The following is a 23595-nucleotide window of genomic DNA, read 5'->3' as shown; positions in this document are numbered from 1 at the left end:
CGTGGATCATGGTTTATGGCAACCCCGAGCTGAGAGCCCACTCCTCAGCTCCGTCTTTGCAGCCAGCTTCCCTGCTCTGATACCTGAGAGCTCTGCCGCACTCAGGCACTCCTGGTCTTCCTGTGACCCTGAGGGTCCTGAGACCACACTGTCCCAGCAAGGGTTCCATCCCCCACTTAGCGGCTGCAGCGACGTCCCTCAGTGGAGCAGACTTCCAAAATTTCCAGTTTTGTTCTCAGCTGCTCTATCACTTGCTGGTAGCCGGCTGATGGAGGCTTCCTCCCCTCGCAGTCTATCTTCCCGTATATCGCCTCTGATTCACTTCTCCGCACGTCCTACCTTCCAGAAAGTGGTCGCTTTTCTGTTCAGAGAGTTGCTGCTATTCTTTTCTTTGATCTCCTGTTAAGTTCGTAGGTGTTCAGAGTGGTTTGATCCCTATCTAGCTGAATTCCTGGGACCAGATGTAATTTAGGTCTCCTACTCCTCCGCCATCTTCCTCCTCCTTCTAGTAGCATGTTCTTTAGCCTCCATGTTTTTGTGGTCTCTCCAAATTTTTGCTTGTGGTTGACTTCAAGTTTCATAGTGTTGTGTTATGATTTCAGTCTTTTTGTATTTGTTGAGGCCTGTTTTGTGATCTAATATGTGATCTATTCTGTTGAATGCTCCATGTGCACTTGTAGAGAATATGTATTTCCTTGTTGATTTTCTGTTTAGATGATCTGTCCATTGATGAAAGTGGGAGGTTAAAGTCCCTTAATATTATTGTCTTATTATCAGTATTTCTTTTATGTTTGTTTTTAATTTTTTTATATTTGAGTGCTCCCATGTTTGGTGCTCCAGTATTTACAATTGTTATGTCTTCTTTTGGATTGTCCCCTTTAAAATTGTATAATGCTTCTTTGTCTCTTTTGATAGTTTTTGTTTAAAGTCATTTTGTCTGTTACAAGTATTACTGCTCTGGTTTTCTTTTGACACCCATTAGCATGATAAATGTTTCTACATCCCCTCACTTTCTATCTGTAGGTGTCTTTAGGGCTAAAATGGGTCTCTTGTAGGGAGCATATAGATGGTTTTTTTTTTTTTTCAATCCATTCTGACACCCTGTATCTTTTGATTGTAGGGTTTAGTCCATTTACATTCAAAGTAATTATTGATCGATATGTATTTATTGTCATTTTATTACTTGTTTTTACTTATTTCTGTAGATTTTCTCTGATTCTTTCATGTTTTGTCTCCTTTGTTCTCTCCTTTGAACTCAGAGAGTCCCGTTTAGTATTTCTTGCAGGGATGGTTTTGTGGTCATGAACATCTTTAGTTTTTGTTTGTCTAGGAGAAACTCTTTATCTGTCTTTCTATTCTGAATGATTGCCTAGCTGGGTAGAGTATTCTTGGCTGCAGATTTTTTCCATTTGGGACATTGAATATTCAAGCCACTCTCCTCTGGCTATCTAAGTTTCTGTTGAGAAATCTGCAGCTAGTCTTATGGGTCTTCCCTTGTAGCTTAAGGGCTTCTTTTGTCTTGCTTTCAAGTTCTTTTACTTTGTGTCTATATTTTGCAAATTTAATTACAGTATGTCTTGGTGTTGACCTGCTTTTGTTGATTTTGATGGGAGTTCTCTGCCTCCTGGATGTGGATGCCCATTTCCTTCCCCAGATTGGGGAAGTTTTCAGCTATTATTACTTCAAATAAACTTGCCACCCCCTTACTCTTTCATCTTCTGGGACTCCTATAACACAAATGTTATTATGTTTGATGGAGTCACTGAGTTCCCTAAGTCTACTGTACTGTTGTATAATCCTTCTGTCCCTCTTGCATTCAGCTTCATTGTTTTCCATTATTTTATCCTCTAGGTCACTAATTCATTCCTCTGCTTCTTCCATCCTGCAGTTCCTTCCATCAAACATGTTCTGAACCTTGTTTATTGCATTCTTCCTCTCTGATTCTCTTTTAACTCTTTTATCTCTCTGGTGTACTCTGGTCTGGTCTGTTCTTGAAATGAGACCTGACACCAACTCCATCAGAACCGAGGCCCTGCAGAACTCTCTGGTCAGGAAACGTGTGTGGGCAGGGGTTTGTGCTGGTCTTCGAGGGGCCGGAGCCCACTGTGCTTGGATTGAGGCAAGCTTGACTGAGAAGGGCAGTCCTGACCAAGGGCATGGGGTGAGGCCTGGTGTAAGCAAGTTAGGCAGCCCGTGTCAGTGCTGTGCTACTTCCCACAGGTGGCTCTGTGTTTATGCTGATGGGCGGAGGAAGGAAGTGGTGGCAGAGCAGGCGCCTTTGTTCCCAGAGAGGCTTCTCAGGTGAACACTGCCTCTGAGAAGAACAAACAATCTACCCCCTGTGTGCCCCAAGCATTCTTCTCAGATCACTGTTTCCAGGCTGTCTGCCCCAGGGTTGTCTGCGAGCCTTCTCTCCAGGAGCAGTGCAGTGCCCTCCAGGCTCTATCCCAGCCAAACCCTCTGACCTTTAAAACTCTAGGCTTTAAGTCCTACTGGTTGTAGGAACTCATGAAATTCATCCCCTCTCGTTTTCCAAGCCAATGGCTTTGGGAAATGTTTTCCTTGTGCATTCCCCTGTGTGTGAGCCTAGAGTCCTCCTACTCTGCTGCCATCTTACTCTCCTCCCCATAGACTTCTTTTTCCAAAATGAGAGAGGTGCTGATTATCATTACAATGGCAATCATATTACAATATGTAAATGTATGAAATCAACATTTGTACACCTTAAATTTATGCAACGTTATATGTGAAATATATTTTTAAAAATATCAAAGTAAATGGAAACTTTAAAAAAATATTAAGAAAAATCAGAGATGATGACTTTCTTTTCAAGAAATAAAAAAAAAAAAATCAAACCTGGAGTCCCTCTGAAAGTCATAGATCACAAACCCAGAAGAATATAGGGCTAGTTAAAACCCTGATATGTGACATACATATATATCTATTGCCTAAGGATGATTTATATCATGATGATTATGAAAGGTTAAAATAGATTATTTGTATTTAGTTTTTACATCAAAAGCCACTCTGTTGGTCAGATTGGCTCTCTTTCAAATTCTTGCTATGACACTAATTAGTTGTGTGACTATAGAGAACTTAGCCTTGCTAAGCCTCAAATTCCTCATGTGGAAAATGGAATACTCATAATTACCAAATAGAGTCATTGTATGAATTAAATGAAATAAAGAATGTAGAAGTGGTAAAAGAATAGTTGCAACCATTATAATATTGTTAACTTTAGTGTAATCTATGTTTTAATGACTGGTAACCCATATATATAGAATGTAACATATTAGTATATTTATATTGATATATTGACTATAATATGTGACTATTGAATGCACACCATCCCAAGTTGTGCCAATAACACCTATACTGTAATATATAGTTGAGAACTTCTATTACCCAATGTATAGCATAATAATATAAATATCTTTGTTAAGATTTAGGTAAATTTATAGATTAGATATCCCTGACAAAATTATTAATGGAAGGAGTCTATAAAATACAATCCAACTTTTTGAAATTAGTTTAATAGAGGACACCTATGAGTCTTTGTTTGCTAATACCTCCATTACTTCAAATATTTTGGCTACAGAAAAGCAATTAATGAATAAGGACTTTTTCTTGCTGATAAGTCTGGTAACTATTCTTAGACGGGGTTACAAAATGTATCCAAATTCAGACAAATGCTATATCATAAAGGGTTGCATCACAGCAAAGCTCCATGAATTATGCATTTAAAATTTTTGACAACTTCAGAAACCCACCATTTCTCATTATCAATGTGTTTTAATACTTGTGATACTAAAGACTGATTTAATTGTCCAGAGAATTATTTTTTCAAGTAAACACTATCAGAGTTCTCCCCACATTTTAGAGTACTGAATACATCATTTATTGTTTGATGAAACTATGCCATAGTCTCTCTTGAACAGACTCTTTATGTTAAATTGTCAGGGGGAGTATTTACTTTTCTATTATTTTTATCACATCATAAACTCATATCTAATTTTCTACTCCTATCATTTTATTTGTCTTTTAGTGTTACTGCTTATAGCTTTCTTCAGACAACAAATGACTATATTGTAGCTTTTTCTTCTAAAGATGTTGTTTGTTTTAATGCATGTACTAAATTTATATTATTTGAATGATGTCAACACTAACATCATGTGAACATAAGGCTTTCCAGAAGTTTGGATTCATTGATGATACAAGAATACTGAATAATGAAATACAAGATATGATTTCTCCATGGTACTCAAATATGCCAAAAGTCTTAAAACATGCACACAGATTTCAGTGATAAACAAAATAAATGCTGGAAATAAAACATACTTGAACTACAATGGAGTCTAGCTTCTTAGAATTTTAGTAAATTTAGTTTATAAATGTAATAAATCTTATACAGGGGACATTTTGTAAATTCTGATGTCAGAAAACACATTCTATTCTAATTTCATAAAAATCATTGTAAATTAAATCACTTGCTGCTTTGGAGATTGCTATGGACTGAATGTTTGTGTCCCCTCAATATTCATTTGTTGAAACTCTAACCCCCATTGTGATGGTATTAGGAGGTGGGACCTTTGGGAGGTGATTGGGTCATGAAGATAAAAGCCCTCATAAATGAGATTAGTGCCCTTATAAAAAAGATCTTAGAGAGTTCTCTCATTTTCCACCATGTGGAAACAAGGAGATTCAGCAGTCTGCATCTCAGAAGAGGGCTCTCAACAGAACCTGACCATGCTACAAAATGATATCAGACTGTGAGCTTCTAGAAATGTGAGAAATATATTTCTATTTTTTATAAGCTACTCAGTCTATGGTATTTTGTTACAGCAGCCCAAACTGACTAATACGAGATATTTTCAAGTTATCATGACATTAATGAACTAATATTTTAGAAGTCATAGCATGTGAAAAGTTGCTTAAGAGAAAATTCAAAATGTTGTATGTAATAGTGATAACAATAGCAATAATATATATTAAATCAGTAATATAGCTCATATTCAATAGTAGCCTCCATTTTAGTTATGGGAAGGAATTGCCCTGAATTTGACCATTGCACTGAAAAAAAAATAAAGTATTATAACTACAGTGAGCGAAGCTACAAATTCAGATTAGCTTTCAAGTTTTGATTACTGAGAACGGTTTCAAGAACATTGAACGGAGATGTACTTGTTAAACTAAAAATGTGGAATTGATAAAATTAAAGCTCTTTGATTTTTGGTTTCCAAAATCTCACAAGCTTCTTGAGGATGATGTACATGGAGAAGGAAAAAAAAAAAAGCCTGAGGAATGTGATAGCCATTATTCAAGAATTCCTTTAAAAATATCATATTGAAATGCTTCTTGTGTTAGTGAAATTTGATTTTTATAAATGTACTTTTGTGTTCACTTCGGCAGCACATATACTACAATTGGAACAATACAGGTATTAGCATGGCCCCTGTGCAAGAATGACATGCAAACTGTGAAGCTTTCCATATTAAAAAATAAAAAAATAAGAAAAAAATACTTCTAATATTTTATTAAATTTGGAAAGTAGATACTATTTGTCCTGGATTAAGTACATACTAATAAAGGCATTGTACTGTTTAATTAGGAAGAGACCCTTGTGCTTACCCTTGCTTTCTTGTTCTCTAGTTAGTCTAGGAATCAAGAAGCACAATATTCTCCCTTAAGGCTATAATTTCTGGTAGGGATATTTCACCTACATAGTTCCGTGTTATAGATGTGCATTAAGAAGGGCATGGCTTATGTGGTCTATTTTTTCTGTTAAATATCTGTGGTACTGTATTTACCATGAATATAATGGAAAAAATATACAGCTATGTCTGGGTTGAAGCAGGCCTTTAAGTATGTACCATGAATTTGATTTACCTTGAATGTCCAATTTTCAAAGATATAAAATCACATCTTAGTGATGAAGATAGCATTTAGAACAACATGTGTTTTTTGCATTATCCAGATTGTTAAAATACACTTGGTGAAACCTTAAATACAGTGGAAATTTTTAACTTTAAATGGAGAATAGCAAAAGTGTGTATCTTAGGAAGGAATTTGCATCTCTTTCATTTCTTTAAAAGTCAGAGCAGTCTGATGACTTAAGAAAATTTAACGTAGCTGGTATTTGATCACATTTTCCTCAGGCCTTTCCCCAGAAGCACAAATGATCTCAACATGTTAAAATCATGGAGTTTATTTCCAGAATGATTTTCATATTTAATTCCCAATTTGAATTTATCTCATGATCTCTAAATCTTTGCAAATGCACACCTTTTTTCTTTTGGTATACAGTTTAGAGAGGCATATGAAAGGCTAAATTTTCTCATCTGTTGTGTATTTTTGTTAAGTAGTAGTTTAATATAATATTTAATTACACTTATTTTATATAAATTATATTTAAATTAATATTAAAATATAATACAATATTTGTTAAATAGTAATTTACATGATTAACCAAGTTAGCTATAAATAGGAGTAATATACAAATATAATTAATGTATAAATAAATAAGACTCTAGCATTAGGAATAACCATAGGGTAGAATTTTTAAAGAGTTTTTATTCCATCATGAAAATACTATTTTAATTTTGAAACTTTATACCATGTCCCAGAAGTCTTTATATCATAGTCTGGCTTCATCTACCTCTCTAGATTCATCATGTACATGCCTTATCTTCTCTTGCCATACAGGTCTTTTTTCAGTGTCTTTCTTGCTCCCTCTTGCCGGAGGGCCTGGGACATTATTCTCTCCCTTTTTTACTTGGTTAATTCCTATTCACTCTTCAGATAATAGCTCAATTATCTTCCTATCAGTGAAGTCTTCCCTGAGCTTTCTATGTAAAATCCTCTTATTGCCTTATTTTCATAACACTTATTCACAGTTGAAAAATTTCATTTTGTAGATAATTATTTCCTTTATGTCTGTATTTTCCTTACTATTCTTTGTATACCATGACATAGGGATTGTGATAGGTATGTTCATCATTTAATACCTAGTTCCCAGCATAATGCCTTGCACATCTTTGGTGCTTATTGTTGAATGTGTGGACTAAACTTGAAACTGGAAATGCCCATACTGTTTACTTCCCTGCAAATTCTCTTGAACATTTTTGTATTCTCCAGCAGAATACATGAATCTCTGAGAGCTGGAATTGTGTAATATGCAGGGGTTTCTCACAGTGTTTAACATAGTACATTGTACATAGAAGCTATTTGATAAAAGTTTAATACATATCCAGATGACATGAATAAGTAAAAATTATGTGGTTTAAAGTTTATGTATTTAATTCACCTCATACCATTTACAGATGAAAATCAAGAAAAATAGTAATTTTTATACTAATTTTCACCCCTGACATATATTTCCAGTGTCCCCTAAGTTAACATAGAAAATATAGCTGTCAGAGGAGTGCTAAGTAAGAGTAAGCAAAAAGAAATTCTCATTTCACACTCTCTGGGGTAAGAGTAGTGTATTAACATGTATGTATATATATACTCATAGCTTACTCTTGAGTAGGCACATCAACAGCTGCCAGGGGGATGTGTGCCAGAGGCTTTCAAAAATGCCTAAACACATCATAATCCTTGTCTGGTCTGGCCCCAGTATTTAAAATTCTCACAGTAATTTCTTATTTCATTAGGTAGCCAGAGACTTCTGTTAACAGGATGTCAATTTTGTTATATGAGATTACTGCACTAAGCAGTAGTGGTCATTTACCCTTGACTTAGGTTAGTGTAACAATAAACCAACAAAGGGTTGCATTTTGTTGAAGGTGAAGAGATCAGCTAAAGTGTGACTAATGGCACACTTCTCAGGATGTGGCATAGATTAGAGAATGAAAGATCGGGGAGGATGGAAGCAATAATTAGGAAGCATTTGACTGGAGGAGAAACAATGAAAGGGAGAAGTACAAAATTTGGAACCATGAGCTAAGGAATTAGAATTCTAGTTGTGTAATGTCCTAGATCTATGATTTTGGGAGAGTTACTTAATCTCTGAAAATCAATTTAGTCAATATCAAATGCTATACAAAAACATTGAAAATTATTTCTATGTAGCAAGGGCAATAAGTATTAGTTGAACCTAAAAAAATCATTTATTTTACCATTTATCAAATGTATTAGTTATTCTTATAATATCAATTCAAAATAATGTTAGGCATCAACACTTCCTGGCTAATTTTAATCTTAACTAGGCTAATTGGGCAGCATTTCCAATATGCAGAAACCCATCAACAAGGATCTTTGAGTGCTTAGTACGTACTTCATACAAGGTACTATGAAAAGAATGAGGTATGATTCCGCCATATGAAGAATTTAATATAGAATCCAAGAGGTGGATTTGGTGGATGTGGAGAAATAGTTTACAATTATTCATTCAACAGGTTTATTGAATTTTATTATCATACCAAGCACAGTTTAGGCACTAGGATACCAATATGAGAAATTGAAATACTCTTGAAGTGTAAATTTTATAGAGAAGGCAGACAATAGATTAAAAAATAAATCTATAATGGCCAAGTGGAGATAAGTAGTATGAAGAAAAATAGAACAGGGAAAAAGGAATAAAGAGTGACAGGGGAGTGATTTTATATACAAATTTTATATATAAAAATTATCTCTATGTTAAGAAGGCATTTGAGCTGACATCTGAAGAAGTGAGCAAACAAGCCACATGAATGTCTAGGGGGAAAGATGTTAGGCAGAGGAAAAACCAGTGCAGATGTCCTGAAGCAGGTGCATGACTGGCATGTTTAAGGGATAACCAGGAAGTCATTGTGGCTGGAATGAAATAAAAGGAGAGATAGTAGGACATGAAGTCAGAATGGTAGCAGAGGGGTAAGATCATATAGCCTTATATAGATTATTTTTATAGACCAGGGGCCATCAGGATTCATTGGGTGTTGAACTCATGATCTGACATATATTTTATAACCGTCACTTTGGCTGCTGTGAGGAGAATAAAGTGATGAATGAACAAGAGTGGAAGCAGAGAGACTAGTTAAGAAGCTATTGCATTAGTCCAGATAAGAGATGATGGTGGGTTGGAGCAGGGTATTTCATTTATAGTATTGAGTATGAGAAGACTTCGTTTATAAGTATACTAAAATAGAGGGCAAAGTTAATCTATTATTAGACTTCCTGTGGGATGTAAGAGAGAATCAAAGATGACTTCAAAGTTTATAGGGGGGCATCAAATATTTGGATTTATATGTGCTGTTTGTGATGTTTATCAGGCATACGAAAGATGTATTTGTATGGCAAATAAGTACATGAAAAGTTCTCCACATCATTAATTATCAGGGAAATGTAAATTATAATCATGAGATTTTACTACATAACCACTTTAATAGCAAAAATTAAAAACACTGATAAAGTTATAGCAAGGATGTGGAACAATTGGAACACTCATATAATGCTTGTAGGAATGTAAAATGGTACAACTACTTTGGAAAATAGTTTTCCAGTTTCCTATAAATTTAGACATATACTTATTTTCTGACCCGGCATTACTACTGTTAGGTATTTGCTAAGGTATTGTATTTAAGAGAAATGAAAACATATGTCCACAAAAAGACCTATGTATGAATATTCATAACAGCATTATTTATAATAGCTAAAACGTGAGAACCACCCAAACATCCATTAACAGGTAAATGGATAAAAAAATTGTTATATATCCAGAGAATATAATATTATTCAGTATTAAAGAGAAATAAATTACTATTTTATGCAACAATGTGGATGAATCTTAAAATTATTATTCGAAGATTTTAAGAGTACGTTATTGTGTGATTCCATTTATTTTTTTTTATTTAAATTCGATTAGCCAACATATAGTACATCATTAATTTCAGATGTAGAGTTCAATAATTCATCAGTTACACATTACACCCAGTGCTCATCACATCATGTGCCCTCCTTAATGCCCATCATCCAATTACCCTGTCCCAACACCCACACCCTCTCCAGTAACCCTCAGGTTATTTCCTATATTTAAGAGTTTCTCATGGATTTTCTCCCTCTCTGATATCTTCCCATTCAGTTTTACCTCCCTTCCCTTATGATCTTCTGCACTGTTTCTTATGTTCCACATATGAATGAAACCATATGATAATTGTCTTTCTCTGATATACTTATTTTGCTCAGCATAATACCCTCCAATTCCATCCATGTCAATGTAAATGGTAAGTATTCATCCTTTCTGATGGATGAGTAATATTCCATTGCATCCACATCTTTATCCATTCATCTGTCGTTGGACATCTAGACTCTTTCCATAGTTTGGCTATTGTGGATATTGTTGCTATAAACATTGGAGTGCAGGTGCCCCTTCGGATCAATATATTTGTGTCTTTGGGGTAAATACCTAGTAGTGCAATTGCTGGGTTGTAGGATAGCTCTATTTTTAACCTCTTGAGGAACCTCCATACTGTTTTCCAGAGTGGCTGTACCAGTTGACATTCCCACCAACAGTGTAAGAGGGTTCCCCTTTCTCCACATCCTCACCAACATTTGTTTGCTGACTTGTTAATTTTAACCATTCTGACTGATGTGAGATGGTATCTCATTGTGGTTTTGATTTGTATTTCCCTGATGCCAAGTGATGTTGAGCCTTTTTTCATGTGTCTGTTGGCCATCTGGATGTCTTCTTTGGAGAAATGTCTGTTCATGTCTTCTGCCCATTTTTTCACTGGATTTTTTGTTTTTTTGGGTGTTGAGTTTGATAAGTTCTTTATAGAGCTTGGATATCAGCCCTTTATCTGATATGTCATTTGCAAATATCTTCTCCCATTCCATAGGTTGCCTTTTAGTTTTGTTGACTGTTTCCTTTGTTGTGCAAAAGATTTTTATCTTGATGAAGTCTCAATAGTTCATTTTTGCTTTTACTTCCCTTGCCTTTGGAGACGTGTCTAGTAAGAAGTTGCTATAGCCAAGGTCAAAGAGGTAGCAACCTGTGTTCTCCTCTAGGATTTTGATGGATTCCTGTCTCACATTTTAGGTCTTTCATCCATTTTGAGTTTATCTTTGTTTATGGTGTAATAAAATAGTCCAATTTCATTCTTCTGCATGTGGCTGTCCAATTTTCCCAACACCATTTGTTGAAGAGACTATCTTTTTTCCACTGGATACTCGTTCCTGCTTTGTCAAAGATTAGTTGACCATGGAGTTGAAGGTCCTTTTCTGGATTCTCAGTTCTTTTTTTTTTTAAAGATTTTATTTATTTATTCATTAGAGACAGAGAGAGAGAGGCAGAGGGAGAAGCAGGCTCCCAAGGAGCAGGGAGCCCGATGCGGGACTCGATCCCAGGACCCTGAGATCATGACCTGAGCCGAAGGCAGATGCTTAACCATCTGAGCCACCCAGGCGCCCATGGATTCTCAGTTCTTTTACATTGATCTATGTGTCTGTTTTTGTGCCAGTACCATACTGTCTTGATGATCACAGCTTTATATTATAACTTTTTATTATAGCTTGAAGTCCGAAATTGTGATGCCAGCAGCTTTCGTTTTCTTTTTCAACATTCCTCTGGCTCTTCAGGGTCTTTCTGGTTCGACACAAATTTTAAGATTATTTGTTCCAGCTTTGTGAAAAATATCAATGGTATTTTGATAGGGATTGCATTAAATGTGTAGATTGCTCTGGGTAGCAGAGACATTGTAACAATATTTTTTCTTCTAATCCATGAGCATGGAAAGTTTTTCCATTTCTTTGTGTGCTCTTCAATTTCTTTTAGAAGTGTTCTATGGTTTTCAGAGTACAGATCTTTTATCTCTTTGGTTAGATTTATTCCTAGGTATCTTATGGTTTTTGGTGCAGTGGTAAAGGGGATTGATTCCTTAATTTCTCTTTCTTCTGTCTCATTGTTAGTGTATAGAAATACAACTCATTTCTGTGACTTGATTTTATATCCTGCCACATTGCTGAATTCCTGTATGAGTTCTAGCAATTTTGGGTTGGAGTCTTTTGGGTTTTCCACATAAAGTATCGTGTCATCTGTGAAGAGTAAAGGTTTGACTTCTTCTTCGCCAATTTGAATGCCTTTTATTTCTTTTTGTTGTCTGCTTGCTGAGGCTAGGACTTCTGGTACTGTGTTGAACAACAGTGGTGAGAGTGGGCATCCCTGTCATGTTCTTGACCTTAGCAGAAAAGCTCTCAGTTTTTCCTGTTGAGAATGATATTTGCTGGGATGCCTGGGTGGCTCAGTCGGCTATGCATCTGCTTTTGGCTCAGGTCATGATCTCAGGGTTCTGGGATCAAGTCCAGCATTGGGCTCCTTGCTCAGCAGGGATCCTGCTTCTCTCTCTGCCTGCTGCTCCCCCTTCTTTACTCTCTCTCTCTGACAAATAAATAAAATCTTTAAAAAAAAGAGAGAGAGAGAATGATATTTGCTGTGGGCTTTTCATATATGATATTGAGGTATGTTCCTTATGTCCATACACTGTGGAGAGTTTTAATCAAGAAAGAATGCTGTATTTGGCAAATGCTTTTTCTGGATCAATTGAGAGGATCATATGGTTCTTGTCCTTTATTTTATTAATGTGATGTATCACGTTGATGGATTTGTGAATGTGAACCATCCTTGAAGCCCAGGAATAAATCCCACTTGTTTATGATGAATAATCCTTCTAATGTACTGTTGGATCTTATTAGCTAGCATCTAGGTGAGAATTTTGGCACCCATGTTCATCACGTATATTGGTCTGTAATTCTCCTTTTTGGTGGGGTCTTTATCTGATTTTGGGATCAAGGTAATGCTGGCCTCATAGACTGGTTTGAAAGTTTTCCTTCCATTTCTATTTTTTGGAACAGTTTCAGAAGAACAGGTATTAATTCTTCTTTAAATGTTTGGTAGAATTCCCCTGTGAAGCCATCCGGCCCTGGACTCTTGTTTATTGGGAGGTTTTTGATTACTGATTCAATTTTTTTTTTGTTGGTTATGGGTCTGTTCAGGTTTTCTATTCTTGTTTCAGTTTTGGTAGTTTATATGTCTCTAGGAATGCATCCATTTCTTCCAGATTGCCTAATTTGTTGGCATATAATTGCTCATAATAGTTCTTATAAATGTTTGTGTTTCCTTGGTGCTGGTTGTGATCTCTCCTCTTTCATTCATGATTTTATTTATTTGGGTCCTATCACTTTTCTTTTTGATAAGTCTGGCTAGGGGTTTATCAATCTTGTTAATTCTTTCAAAGAACCAGCTTCTAGTTTCATTGATCTGTTCTACTGTTCTTTTGGTTTCTATTTCATTGATTTCTGCTCTGATCTTTATTATTTCTTTTCTCCTGCTGGGTTTAGGCTTTATTTGCTGTTCTTTCTCCAGCTTCTTTAGGTGCAAGGTTAGTTTGTGTATTTGAGACCTTTCTAATTTTTTTGGGAAAGGCCTATATTGCTATGTACTTCCCTCTTAGGGCCACCTTTGCTGTATCCCAAAGATTTTGAACAGTTGTGTTTTCATTTTCATTTGTTTCCATGAATTTTTTAGATTCTTCTTTAATTTCCTGGTTGACCCATTCATTCTTTAGTAGGATGCTCCCTAACCTCCAAGGATTTGAGTTCCTTCCAAATTTTCTTTTGTGGTTGAGTTCAAGTTTCAAAACACTGTGGTCTGAAAATATGCAGGGAATAATCCCAATATTTTGTTACTGGTTGAGACCTGATTCCTGGCCCAGTATGTGATCTATTCTGGAGAATGTTCCATGTGCACTTGAGAAGAATGTGTATTCTGTTGCTTTAGGATGGAATGCTCTTTCTATATATATGTGAAGTCAATCTGGTCTGCAGTGTCTTTCAAAGCCCTTGTTTCCTTGTTGATCTTCTGCTTAAATGATCTGTCCGTTGCTGTGAGTGGGGTGTTAAAGTCCCCTACTGTTATTGTAGTATTATCAATGTGTTTCTTTAATTTGGTTATTAATTGGTTTGTGTATTTGACTGCTCCTAGGTTAGGAGCATAAATATTTATAATTGTTAGACCTTGTTGGATACTCTTTAAATATGACATAGTGTCCCTCTTTAATGCTTACTATAGTCTTTGGTTTAAAATCTAATTTGTCTGATGTAAGAATTGCTACCCAAGCTTTCTTTTGATGTCCATTAGCATGATAAATGGTTCTCTACCTCCCCCCAGTTTCAATCTGGAGGTGTCCTTGGGTCTACAATGAGTCTCTTGTAGACAGCATATGGATGGGTCTTCCTTTTTAAAAAAATATTTTATTTATTTAAGAGAGAGAGAGCACAAGCAGAGGGAGCAGCAGGCAGAGGGAGAGGGAGAAGCAGGCTACCTGCTGAGCAGAGAGCCCAACGTGGGGCTTGATCCTAGGACCCTGGGATCATGACCTAAGTGAAAAGCAGATGCTTAACGACTGAGCCATCCAGGCACCCCTGGTCTTGCTTTTTTATCCAATCTGATACCCTGTGTCTTTTGATTGGAACATTTAGCCCATTTACATTCAGAATAACTGTTGAAAGATATGAATTTAGTGCCATTGTATTATCTGTAAATTCCCTGTTTCTATAGATTGTCTCTCTCCCTCTCTCTTTTTTTTTTCATGTCTATGGTACTTTTGGGCTCTGTTCGCTTACAGGATCCCCTTCAATATTTCTTGCGGGGTTGGTTTAGTGATCACAAATTCTTTTAGTTTCTGTTTGTCCTGGAAGCTCTTGATCTCTCTTGCCATTCTGAATGACAGCCTTGCTAGTTAAAGTACTAAATTGAGAGGATCATATGGTTCTTGTCTATCCTTTTATTAATGTGATGTATCACATTGATTTGTGAATGTTGTACCACCGTTGTAGACCAGGGATAATCCCACTTGGTCGTGGTGAATAATTCTTTTAATGTACTGTTGGATCCTATTGGCTAGTATCTTGGTGAGTAATTTGACATCCATGTTCATCAGGAAAATTGGTCTGTAATTCTCCTCTTTGATGGGGTCTTTGGTTTGGGGATCAAGGTAATGCTGGCCTCATAGAATGAGTTTGGAAGTTTTCCTTCCATTTCTATTTTTTGAAACAGCTTTAGTAGAAAAGTATTATTTCTTACTTAAATATTTGGTAGAATACCCCCTGAGAAGCCATCTGGCCCTGGACTCCTGTTTTTTGGGAGATTTTTGATTACTGCTTCAATTTCCTGTTGGTTATGGTTCTGTTCAGGTTTCCTATTTTTTTCCTGTTTCAGTTTTGGTAGTTTATAAGTTTCCAGAAATGCATCCATTTCTTCCAGATTGCCTAATGTTGTCATATAGTTGCTCATAATATGTTCTTAAAATTGTATTTCCTTGGTATTGGTTGTGATCGCTTCCCTTTCATTCATGATTTTATTAACTTGGTTCCTTTTTTTTTTTTCTTTTTGACAAGTCTGGCTAGGGGCTTATTGATCTTATTAATTTTTTCAAAGAACCAGCTCCTAGTTTTGTTGATATGTTCTGCTATTCTTTTTGTTTCTATTTCATTGATTTCTGCTCTAATTTTTATTAATTCTCTTCTTCTGCTGGATTTAGGCTTTATTTTCTGTTATTTCTCCAACTCTTTTAGGTGTAAGGTTAGCTTGTGTATTTGAAACCTTTCTTGTTTCTTGAGAAAGGCTTGTATTGCTATATACTTCCCTCTCAGGACCTCCTTTGCTACATCTGAAAGGTTTTGAACAGTTGTATTTTCATTTTCATTTGTTTCCATGAATTTTAAAAATTCTTCTTTAATTTCCTTGTTGACTCATTCATTCTTTAGTAGGATGCTCTTTAACTTCCATATCTGAGTTCTTTCCAAATTTCCTCTTGTGATTGAGTTCAATTTTGAAAGCATTGTGGTCTGAAAATATGCAGGAATGATTCCCATCTTTTGGTACCAGTTGAAACCTGATTTTTGACCCAATATGTGATCTACTCTGGAGAATGTTCCATGTGCACTTGAGAAGAATGTGTATTCTGTTGTTTCAGGATGGAATGCTCTGAATGTATCTGTGAAGTCACTCTGGTCCAGCGTGTCATTCAAAGCCCTTGTTTCCTTGTTGATCTTCTACTTACATGATCTGTCCATTGCAGTGAGTAGAATGTTAATGTCCCTTACGATTATTGTGTTATTATAAATGACTTTCTTTACTTTTGTTATTAATTGGTTTATATAATTGGCTGCTCCCAAGTTAGGTGCATAAATATTTACGATTATTTGATCTTCTTGTTGGATAGACACTTTAATTATGATATAATGTCCTTCCTCATCCCTTATAAGTCTTTGATTTAAAATCTAATTTTTCTGATACAAGGATTGCTACCCCAGCTTTCTTTGATGTCCATTAGCATGATAAATGTTTCTCCACCCCCTCACTTTCAATCTGGAGGTGTATTTGGGTCTAAAATGAGTCTATTGCCAACATACTGGTGGGTCTTGTTTTTTTGTCCAGTCTCATACATTGAGTCTTTTGATTGGAGCATTTAGCCCATATATATTTAGAGTAGCTATTGAAAGATATGAATTTAGTGCCATTGTATTACCTGTAAAGTCAGTGTTTCTGTATATTGTCTCTGTTCCTTTCTGGTCTATGTTATTTTGGGACTCTCTCTTTGCTTAAAGGATCCCCCTTCAATATTTCTTGCAGGGCTGGTTTAGTGATCACAAATTCTTTCAGTTTCTGTTTGTCCTGGAAGCTTTTTACCTCTCCTTCTATTTTCTATTTTGAATGACAGCCTTGCTGGAAAAGTATTTTTGGCTGTATATTTTTCTCATTTAGCACCCTGAATAGAATATCATGCCAACCCTTTCTGGCCTACCAGGTCTCTGTGGATAGGTCTGCTGCCAGTGTAATGTTCCTACCCTTGTAGGTTAAGAAGTTCTTGTCTCGAGCTGCTTCCGGGATTTTCTCTTTATCTCTGAAATTTGCAAGCTTCACTATTACATGGTGGGGTGTTGGTCTATTTTTATTGATTTTGGGGGGGTTCTCTCTACCTCCTGGACTTGAATGCCTATTTCCTTCCCCAGATTAGGGAAGTTCTCAGCTATGATTTGCTCAAATATACTTTTTGTCCCTCTCTTTCTTCTTCTTCTGGGACCCAAATAAATCTAATATTGTTTCATTTTATGGTATTGCTGATTTCTTGAAGCCTCCCCTCATGGTCCATTTGTTGTGTTTCTCTTTTCCTCAGCTTCCTTCCTTTCCATCATCTTGTCTTCTATGTCACTGACTCCCTCTTTTGCCTCATTCTAGCTGTTAGGGCATCCATTTTAGACTGCATCTCAGTTAAAGTATTTTTAATTTAGGCCTGATTAGATTTTATTTCTGCACTAAGAGATTCTCTAGTGTCTTTTACGCCTTTTTCAAGCTCAGCTAGTAACATTATAATCATTATCCTGAATTCCACCTCTGACATTTTGCTTATATCTATATTGATTAGATCTGTGGCTGAAAGCTTTATCTCTGGTTCTTTCTTTTGTTGTGAATTCCTCCATCTAATCATTTTTCCCAGGGAAGAATAGATGAACAAGAAAACAAAATTTAAAAAAATCAACCACAACTCAAGTGAAATACACAGTAGAGAAATCCAAAGAGGTCAGAAACCAAAAAAGAAAAGAAAAAGAAAAAAAAGGGGGGGTAAAGAGAGAATATAATCTCACAGGAGGACAAAACAGGGTGATCCACTTGGTCCTTGGTGTATTTTAGTGTGTTTGTTAGAATACACTAAATCCCAAAATTGTAAAGAATGTAAAAAGTGAAAGGAAGCCAAAATGAAGTGTGTGTGTGTGTGTGTGTGTGTGTGTGTGTGTAAAATGTAAATGTAAAAATTAAAATTAAAAAAAGACGTAAAAACAGAGTTGATCAAATAAGAGACTAGTTGAGAAGGAAAAAATGAAAAAAGAAAATTTTAAACTTAAGGACTAAAGACTCATGTGAAAAAATCTCTAATTCTATATACTATTTTCCCCGAGTGCAGGAGTTTTTCAGTTCTGAGTGATCTATAAATTTAGTATTTGCCTGAGGATCCTGCTCATCTTCTGGGGTAGGGGCCTGTTGCACTGATTCTCTGGTGTCTTTGCCTGGGCAGAGTTGTACCACCCCTTGCCAGGGGGCCGGGCTCAGTGTAAGGTGCTTCAGGTTGCTCTATGTGGCTTTTGTTCCCTGAAGGCTTTTCACACGACTTTAGAAGATGGAAAAAAAATGTAAAAAATGGTGATGCCCCGATTTCCAACCCCAGATCTGAACAATCATGGTCCCCATTCTTTAGTGCACCCTCAGGGAAAGGCAGTCAATCCCTTTCACGTGCACCAAACTCTGAAGACTCTTGCAGTGCACACCTGCACCAATCCTCCCAGGGGATGGAGGGGTGTCTCACCTCAGCCCTGCTTCTCTCTGAGCCCCTGCTCAGGGAGTTGTTGCCTGATCATGTGTGCACCTGCACCACTCTTCCCAGGGGAAGGAGCCAGATCTCACAGTGGTTGTCTCTTGCTGGGCCCCTGCTTGGAGAGCAGTTGCCTGATCCTGCCGTGGTTCATGGTTTATGGCAACACCTAGCTGAGAGGCCACTCCGGGGCTCAACTGGATTCCCTGCTCCAATGTTTGGAAACTCTGCTGTGCTCAGGCATCCCCATTCGTTCTGTGGCCATGGGGATCCTGAGACCACACTGTCCCACCTAGGTTTCTGCCCTGCTTTACCACCTCGCCACCTTTCAGGCAGGGACATCCCTCACAGGAGCAGACTTCTAAGAGTTCCTATTTTGCCATCCACTGCTATAACATTTTCTGGTAGCTGACATACAGAGACTTCATTCTCCTGTGGTTTATCTTCTGATATATCCCCTTAGATTCACATCTCCACACCTCCTACCTTGCAAAAATTCTATTTGTAGAATTGCAACAATTCTTTTCTTAGATCTCAGTTTGAATTCACAGGTGTTCAGAATGATTTGATCAATATCTAGCTGAATTCAAGGGATGAGATGAAATGTGGGTCCCCTACTCTCTTGCCATCTTCATTCCCTCCGTATGATTCCATCTATATGAAACCCTAAAACAAGCAATACTAATCTATAATGATAGAAAGCAGATCAGTGTTTCACCATCCTACTTTATTTAGTCCTGAGATATTTCCTGCAATACAGGAATTTCAGCACTAAACCCAGAATAGTTCCTGGAAAACCAGAACAGGTGGTCAATGTGTAAGGCTGGGGACAGGGATTTACTGGGAAAGAGCCCAAAGGAACTTTTTGGGGGTGAAGGAAATGTTCTATATTTGGATTATAGTAGTAGTTTCAAGGGTATATTCATTTGTTAAAGCTCATCAAAATATATACTTAATTGTGAACATTTTTATTGGATATAAAGTCTATACCAGTGAAGTTTATTAAAAAATAAAACATAAACATTTAGTGGTAAGTTATATTAAATATAACTTTTTAAAAAACATATGCACTGATATCTTCATTGTTTTTTGTCTCAAAAGAAGTGGTCAAATAAATTCTAGTGTAAGAGAATGTTTCTGAAGTGACTCTGATGCTGGATACTCATAAAAATCATAAGACTTCTGTCAAGTTAAACCTCTGAATGATTCTTGGGGGTTCCATATAAACTTATTTTGACCAAAGACCAATAATGCATTTTATCACATTGATGATAAGACCATATCTGATCCTAAATTTTTGATTTGTCTGGATAAATTCAAAATTGTTTATAGAGTATGAAAGATGATAACCAAACATGAAATATTTCTCAGATATGATCACATTATATTTCTAGATATATTTCAAGCTCTGGAAAGGTAAATTCAGACCACAAGGGAAACCAATATTATCAGGAACATTTTTCTGTGCATTTTAAAGTAATGTAAGTATTACCAGATATAATCCTGGATAACTCATGGTGAATAATGGGGGCAAATGTAAATGACAATTGTCCACTGAAGTTAGATTTTTAAATTTTTTTACAAAATAACCATAGTAGGAGGAGGGGGCAAAGATGGCAGAGGAGTAGGGGACCCTATTTCAACCAGTCCCCTGAATTGAACTGGATATCTACCAGACAGCTGTGAACACCCACGAAATCAGCCTGAGATGTAAGAAGATATATCTGGATCTCTACAAACAATATCCCCAGCAGTTGGTTTCAAGGTATGAAGTGGGGAGCCGTGATTCTGTGGGCAGATATCGGAAGATAAACAGAAGGCGGAGGGAGCCTCCGGGATCCTGCACCACTGGAGCACAAAAACCTTCCACACTGGAGACCGGGTACAGACTTGCAGACCAGTAGCAGTGGGGAAAAGACTTTAGGGCAGCCCCCCAGACTGAAACCTGGAGCTGTGGGGGTGCACGTAGGAACTAAGGGCAGCAGGTGATTTTAGAAGCACAAATGGCAGAGATGTGCCTGAACGTGGAAGCGAGGGCTGGGAGTGCTGCTGTGGGGCACACAACCCAGGACATGGTGGTTTTAGCAGCACAGACGAAAATGGAGACAGTGTGGTCCAGAGAGCTCACTGAAGAACAGACTGCAATCATTCTGTTCTGAGATAGAGGTTTGGAAATGGTCAATTCTTTTTTTTTTTTTTTTAAGATTTTATTTATTTATTTGACAGAGAGAGACACAGCGAGAGAGGTAACACAAGCAGGGGAAGTGGGGGAGGGAGAAGCAGACTTCCAGCCAAGCAGGGAGCCTGAAGTGGGGGTTGATCCCAGAACCCTGGGACCATGACCTGAGCTGAAGGCAGAGGCTTAATGACAGAGCCACCCAGGCACCACTGGAAATGGTCACTTCTGCTCTGACTCTTGGAAGAGAAGCAGAAATCCACCAGGGAAAGCCGCAGAGAACAAAAGCCCCCCAAAACCGGTTTTCACCGAGCCCATCCCCCCCCCATAGGGGGCAAGGCAACTCTTCCCAAACAGGGTTGCTTGAGTAACAGTGTGGCAAGCTGCTCCCCTAGAACACAGGCTGGAAGAAGAAGAGGCCAATAACCCTAAGGTCCCTACAAAACATGTGCGTCTTGCTTGGGTTGTGGTCAATAGTTTGGACTCTGTATATTCCCTCAACCATCCCTCAACAGAATGTAACCCCCAAAATAGGAAAGACTCAGAGACTGTGATTTCTGCCACAGATTTACAAATGGATACAGATATAACCAAGATGTCGGAAATGGAATTCAGGGTAGCAATTGTGAAAACAATAGCTAGAATGGAGAAATCGATTAATGGCAACATAGAGTCTCTAAGGGCAGAAATGAAAGCTGAACTGGCAGAACTTAAAAATGCTATCAATGAGATCCAATCTAATCTAGATAATCTAACAGCTAGGGTAAGCAAGGTAGAAGAATGAATTAGTGATCTAGGAGACCAACTGATAGAAAAGAAGGGAAAAGAGGAGGCCAGGGAAAAACAACTCAAAATCCATGAAAATAGAATCAGAGAAATAAGTGACACCATGAAACGTTCCAATGTCAGAATTATTGGGATCCCGGAGGGGGTGGAGAGAGAGAGAAGACTAGAAGATATATTTGAGCAAATTGTAGCTGAGAACTTCCCTAATCTGGGGAATGAAATAAACATTCGTGTCCTAGAGGCAGAGAGGATCCCCCCCACCCCAGATCAAGGAGAACAGACGAAGGCCCCATATGTAATAGTAAAACTTGCAAATCTTAGATCCAAAGAAACCATCTTAAGGGCAGTTAGGAGTAAGAGATTCCTTACGTACAGAGGGAGGAACATCAGAATAATGTCAGACCTATCCACAGAGACCTGGAAACCAGAAAGAGCTGGCAAGACATATTCAGGGTACTAAACGAGAAGAACACACAGCCAAGACTACATTATCTGGCAAGGCTGTCATTTAGAATGGATGGAGAGATGCAGAGCTTCCAAGACTGGCAGAAACTGAAAGAATATGTGACCACTAAGCCGGCCCACAAGAAATATTAAGGGAGGTTCTATAGAAGGAGAAAGACCCCAAGAGTGATATAGAACAGAAATTTACAGAGACAAACTATAGAAACAAGGTCTTCACAAGCAACATGATAACAATAAATTCATATCTTTCAATAATCACTCTCTCATCAGGCATGGAGCCTGATGCAGGGCTGGATCTCAGGACCATGAGATCATGACGTGAGCTGAAATCAAGAGTCTGATGCTCAACCAACTGAGCCACCCAGGCGCACCTATTAGATACTTTGGAGACAAATTAGTGATAGCTATGAAGAAAACTAAACAAATAAAGTTGAAGCAGTTATTAATTCTAGAAAAAATGCATAGCTGTACAAGAAAGAAAGTGATATTATGCCACACTGATTGATTCAACTTAAAAAAATATTTATGTAGTCCTAATAATTTAAGGCTTGAATACTGATTTAACAAATAAATAATGATATATCCATACTGGAAAGATGAAGTTTTAGAAGTGTGTGTGTTACTGAATATTCTGAAGTCAGAGGTCAGTAATTAATATTTAAATGAAAAAAATTCAAGAAATAACAATGATAAAATAAAACCATTAAAAGAGTTGAGTGTAGTTGCTTCTGGCGTGTAGGAAGTGCTATGGGCTTCCATTTTTCATTATGAGACTTGTAGTACTTTTGCCTTTTAAAAATATGTATGTATATTTCTTAAATAAAAATTAAAAAAAAATAACTAGTAATCAGAAAAAAATATTTTCATGGGTATATACTGAGAACAAATATCATTGTGCCCTACAGCATGTTGTATGTAGGGCAGGGGTGGGGATTCTAGAAAATCCAACTCTTTCAAATGTACTTCACTAATTAATTACCCTGATGACAGCTCCAGATTCTTTACTGATCTTTGTATTGACTCTGAGCTTTGAGTATATCTAAGGCTTTCTTGGAAAGAACTGTTCCCAATTCTGCAATAGACCATACTTATTTTAGGCCATAGCTTTATTGCCTTAGAGTTTTTACTATTGGAAAGTGGAGGAAAGAGAGAAGAGGAGAAATAACAAACAGGAAATTGAGATAATCAGAGATAATGTGAAATTATTTATTCATCATGCATCTAGCACAGTGCCAGGTAATGAGATTGAAAAGCTAGATAAGACATATTTTGTATCTTCAATGAGCACTCATTTTGAGAGAAAGATAGATTTATAAACAATTTAAAGCTATGTGTATATGTATCTCAGTTAATCAGATTCCAAAAATTCCTCAGAATTTCTAGTTTGCTGATTGCATTTATATTTTCTTTCCTTTCATGGTGTTATGGATAATTCTCGTATTTTTCAGTAATTTTAGTTGGATTTTTAGGGAGAACAAGCAGTAGACATTTGCTCAAGACTCTATTTTGATGAAATTATCTATTCTCTCTGATCTTTGAAAACTTCATCATCTATTTCTGATGTACTAAATTTAAGATTAAACATACATTGAAATATTTTAATCAAATAAATATTGGTAATTAGTTCTTTTCAATTTTGAAAGTTTTAAAAAACATTATACAATGGGTGAAATAGGTAAAGGGGATTAAGAGTACACTTATCTTGATAAGCACTGAGTAATATATGGAAATGTTGAATCACTATATTATATACCTGAAACTAATACAATACTGTATATTAACTACACTGGACTTAAAATTAAAAGAAATCATAAGTAATTTCTCTAT

General features: G+C 36.7%; 1 non-coding gene across 1 annotated transcript; it reads left to right on the top strand.

Annotated features, from left to right (window-relative positions):
- The first annotated feature begins 5393 nt into the window (after window positions 1-5393).
- LOC118534667 (U6 spliceosomal RNA) lies at window positions 5394-5496 on the top strand. Its single transcript, XR_004916823.1, has one exon. It is a non-coding gene; the product is annotated as a U6 spliceosomal RNA (small nuclear RNA).
- Window positions 5497-23595: the final 18099 nt, after the last annotated feature.

Source organism: Halichoerus grypus, chromosome X, assembly GCF_964656455.1.
Source record: "Halichoerus grypus chromosome X, mHalGry1.hap1.1, whole genome shotgun sequence".
Lineage (NCBI taxonomy): Eukaryota > Metazoa > Chordata > Mammalia > Carnivora > Phocidae > Halichoerus > Halichoerus grypus.
The sequence above is the reverse complement of the archived record's forward strand: the minus strand, read 5'-3'. Positions and strand labels throughout refer to the sequence as shown.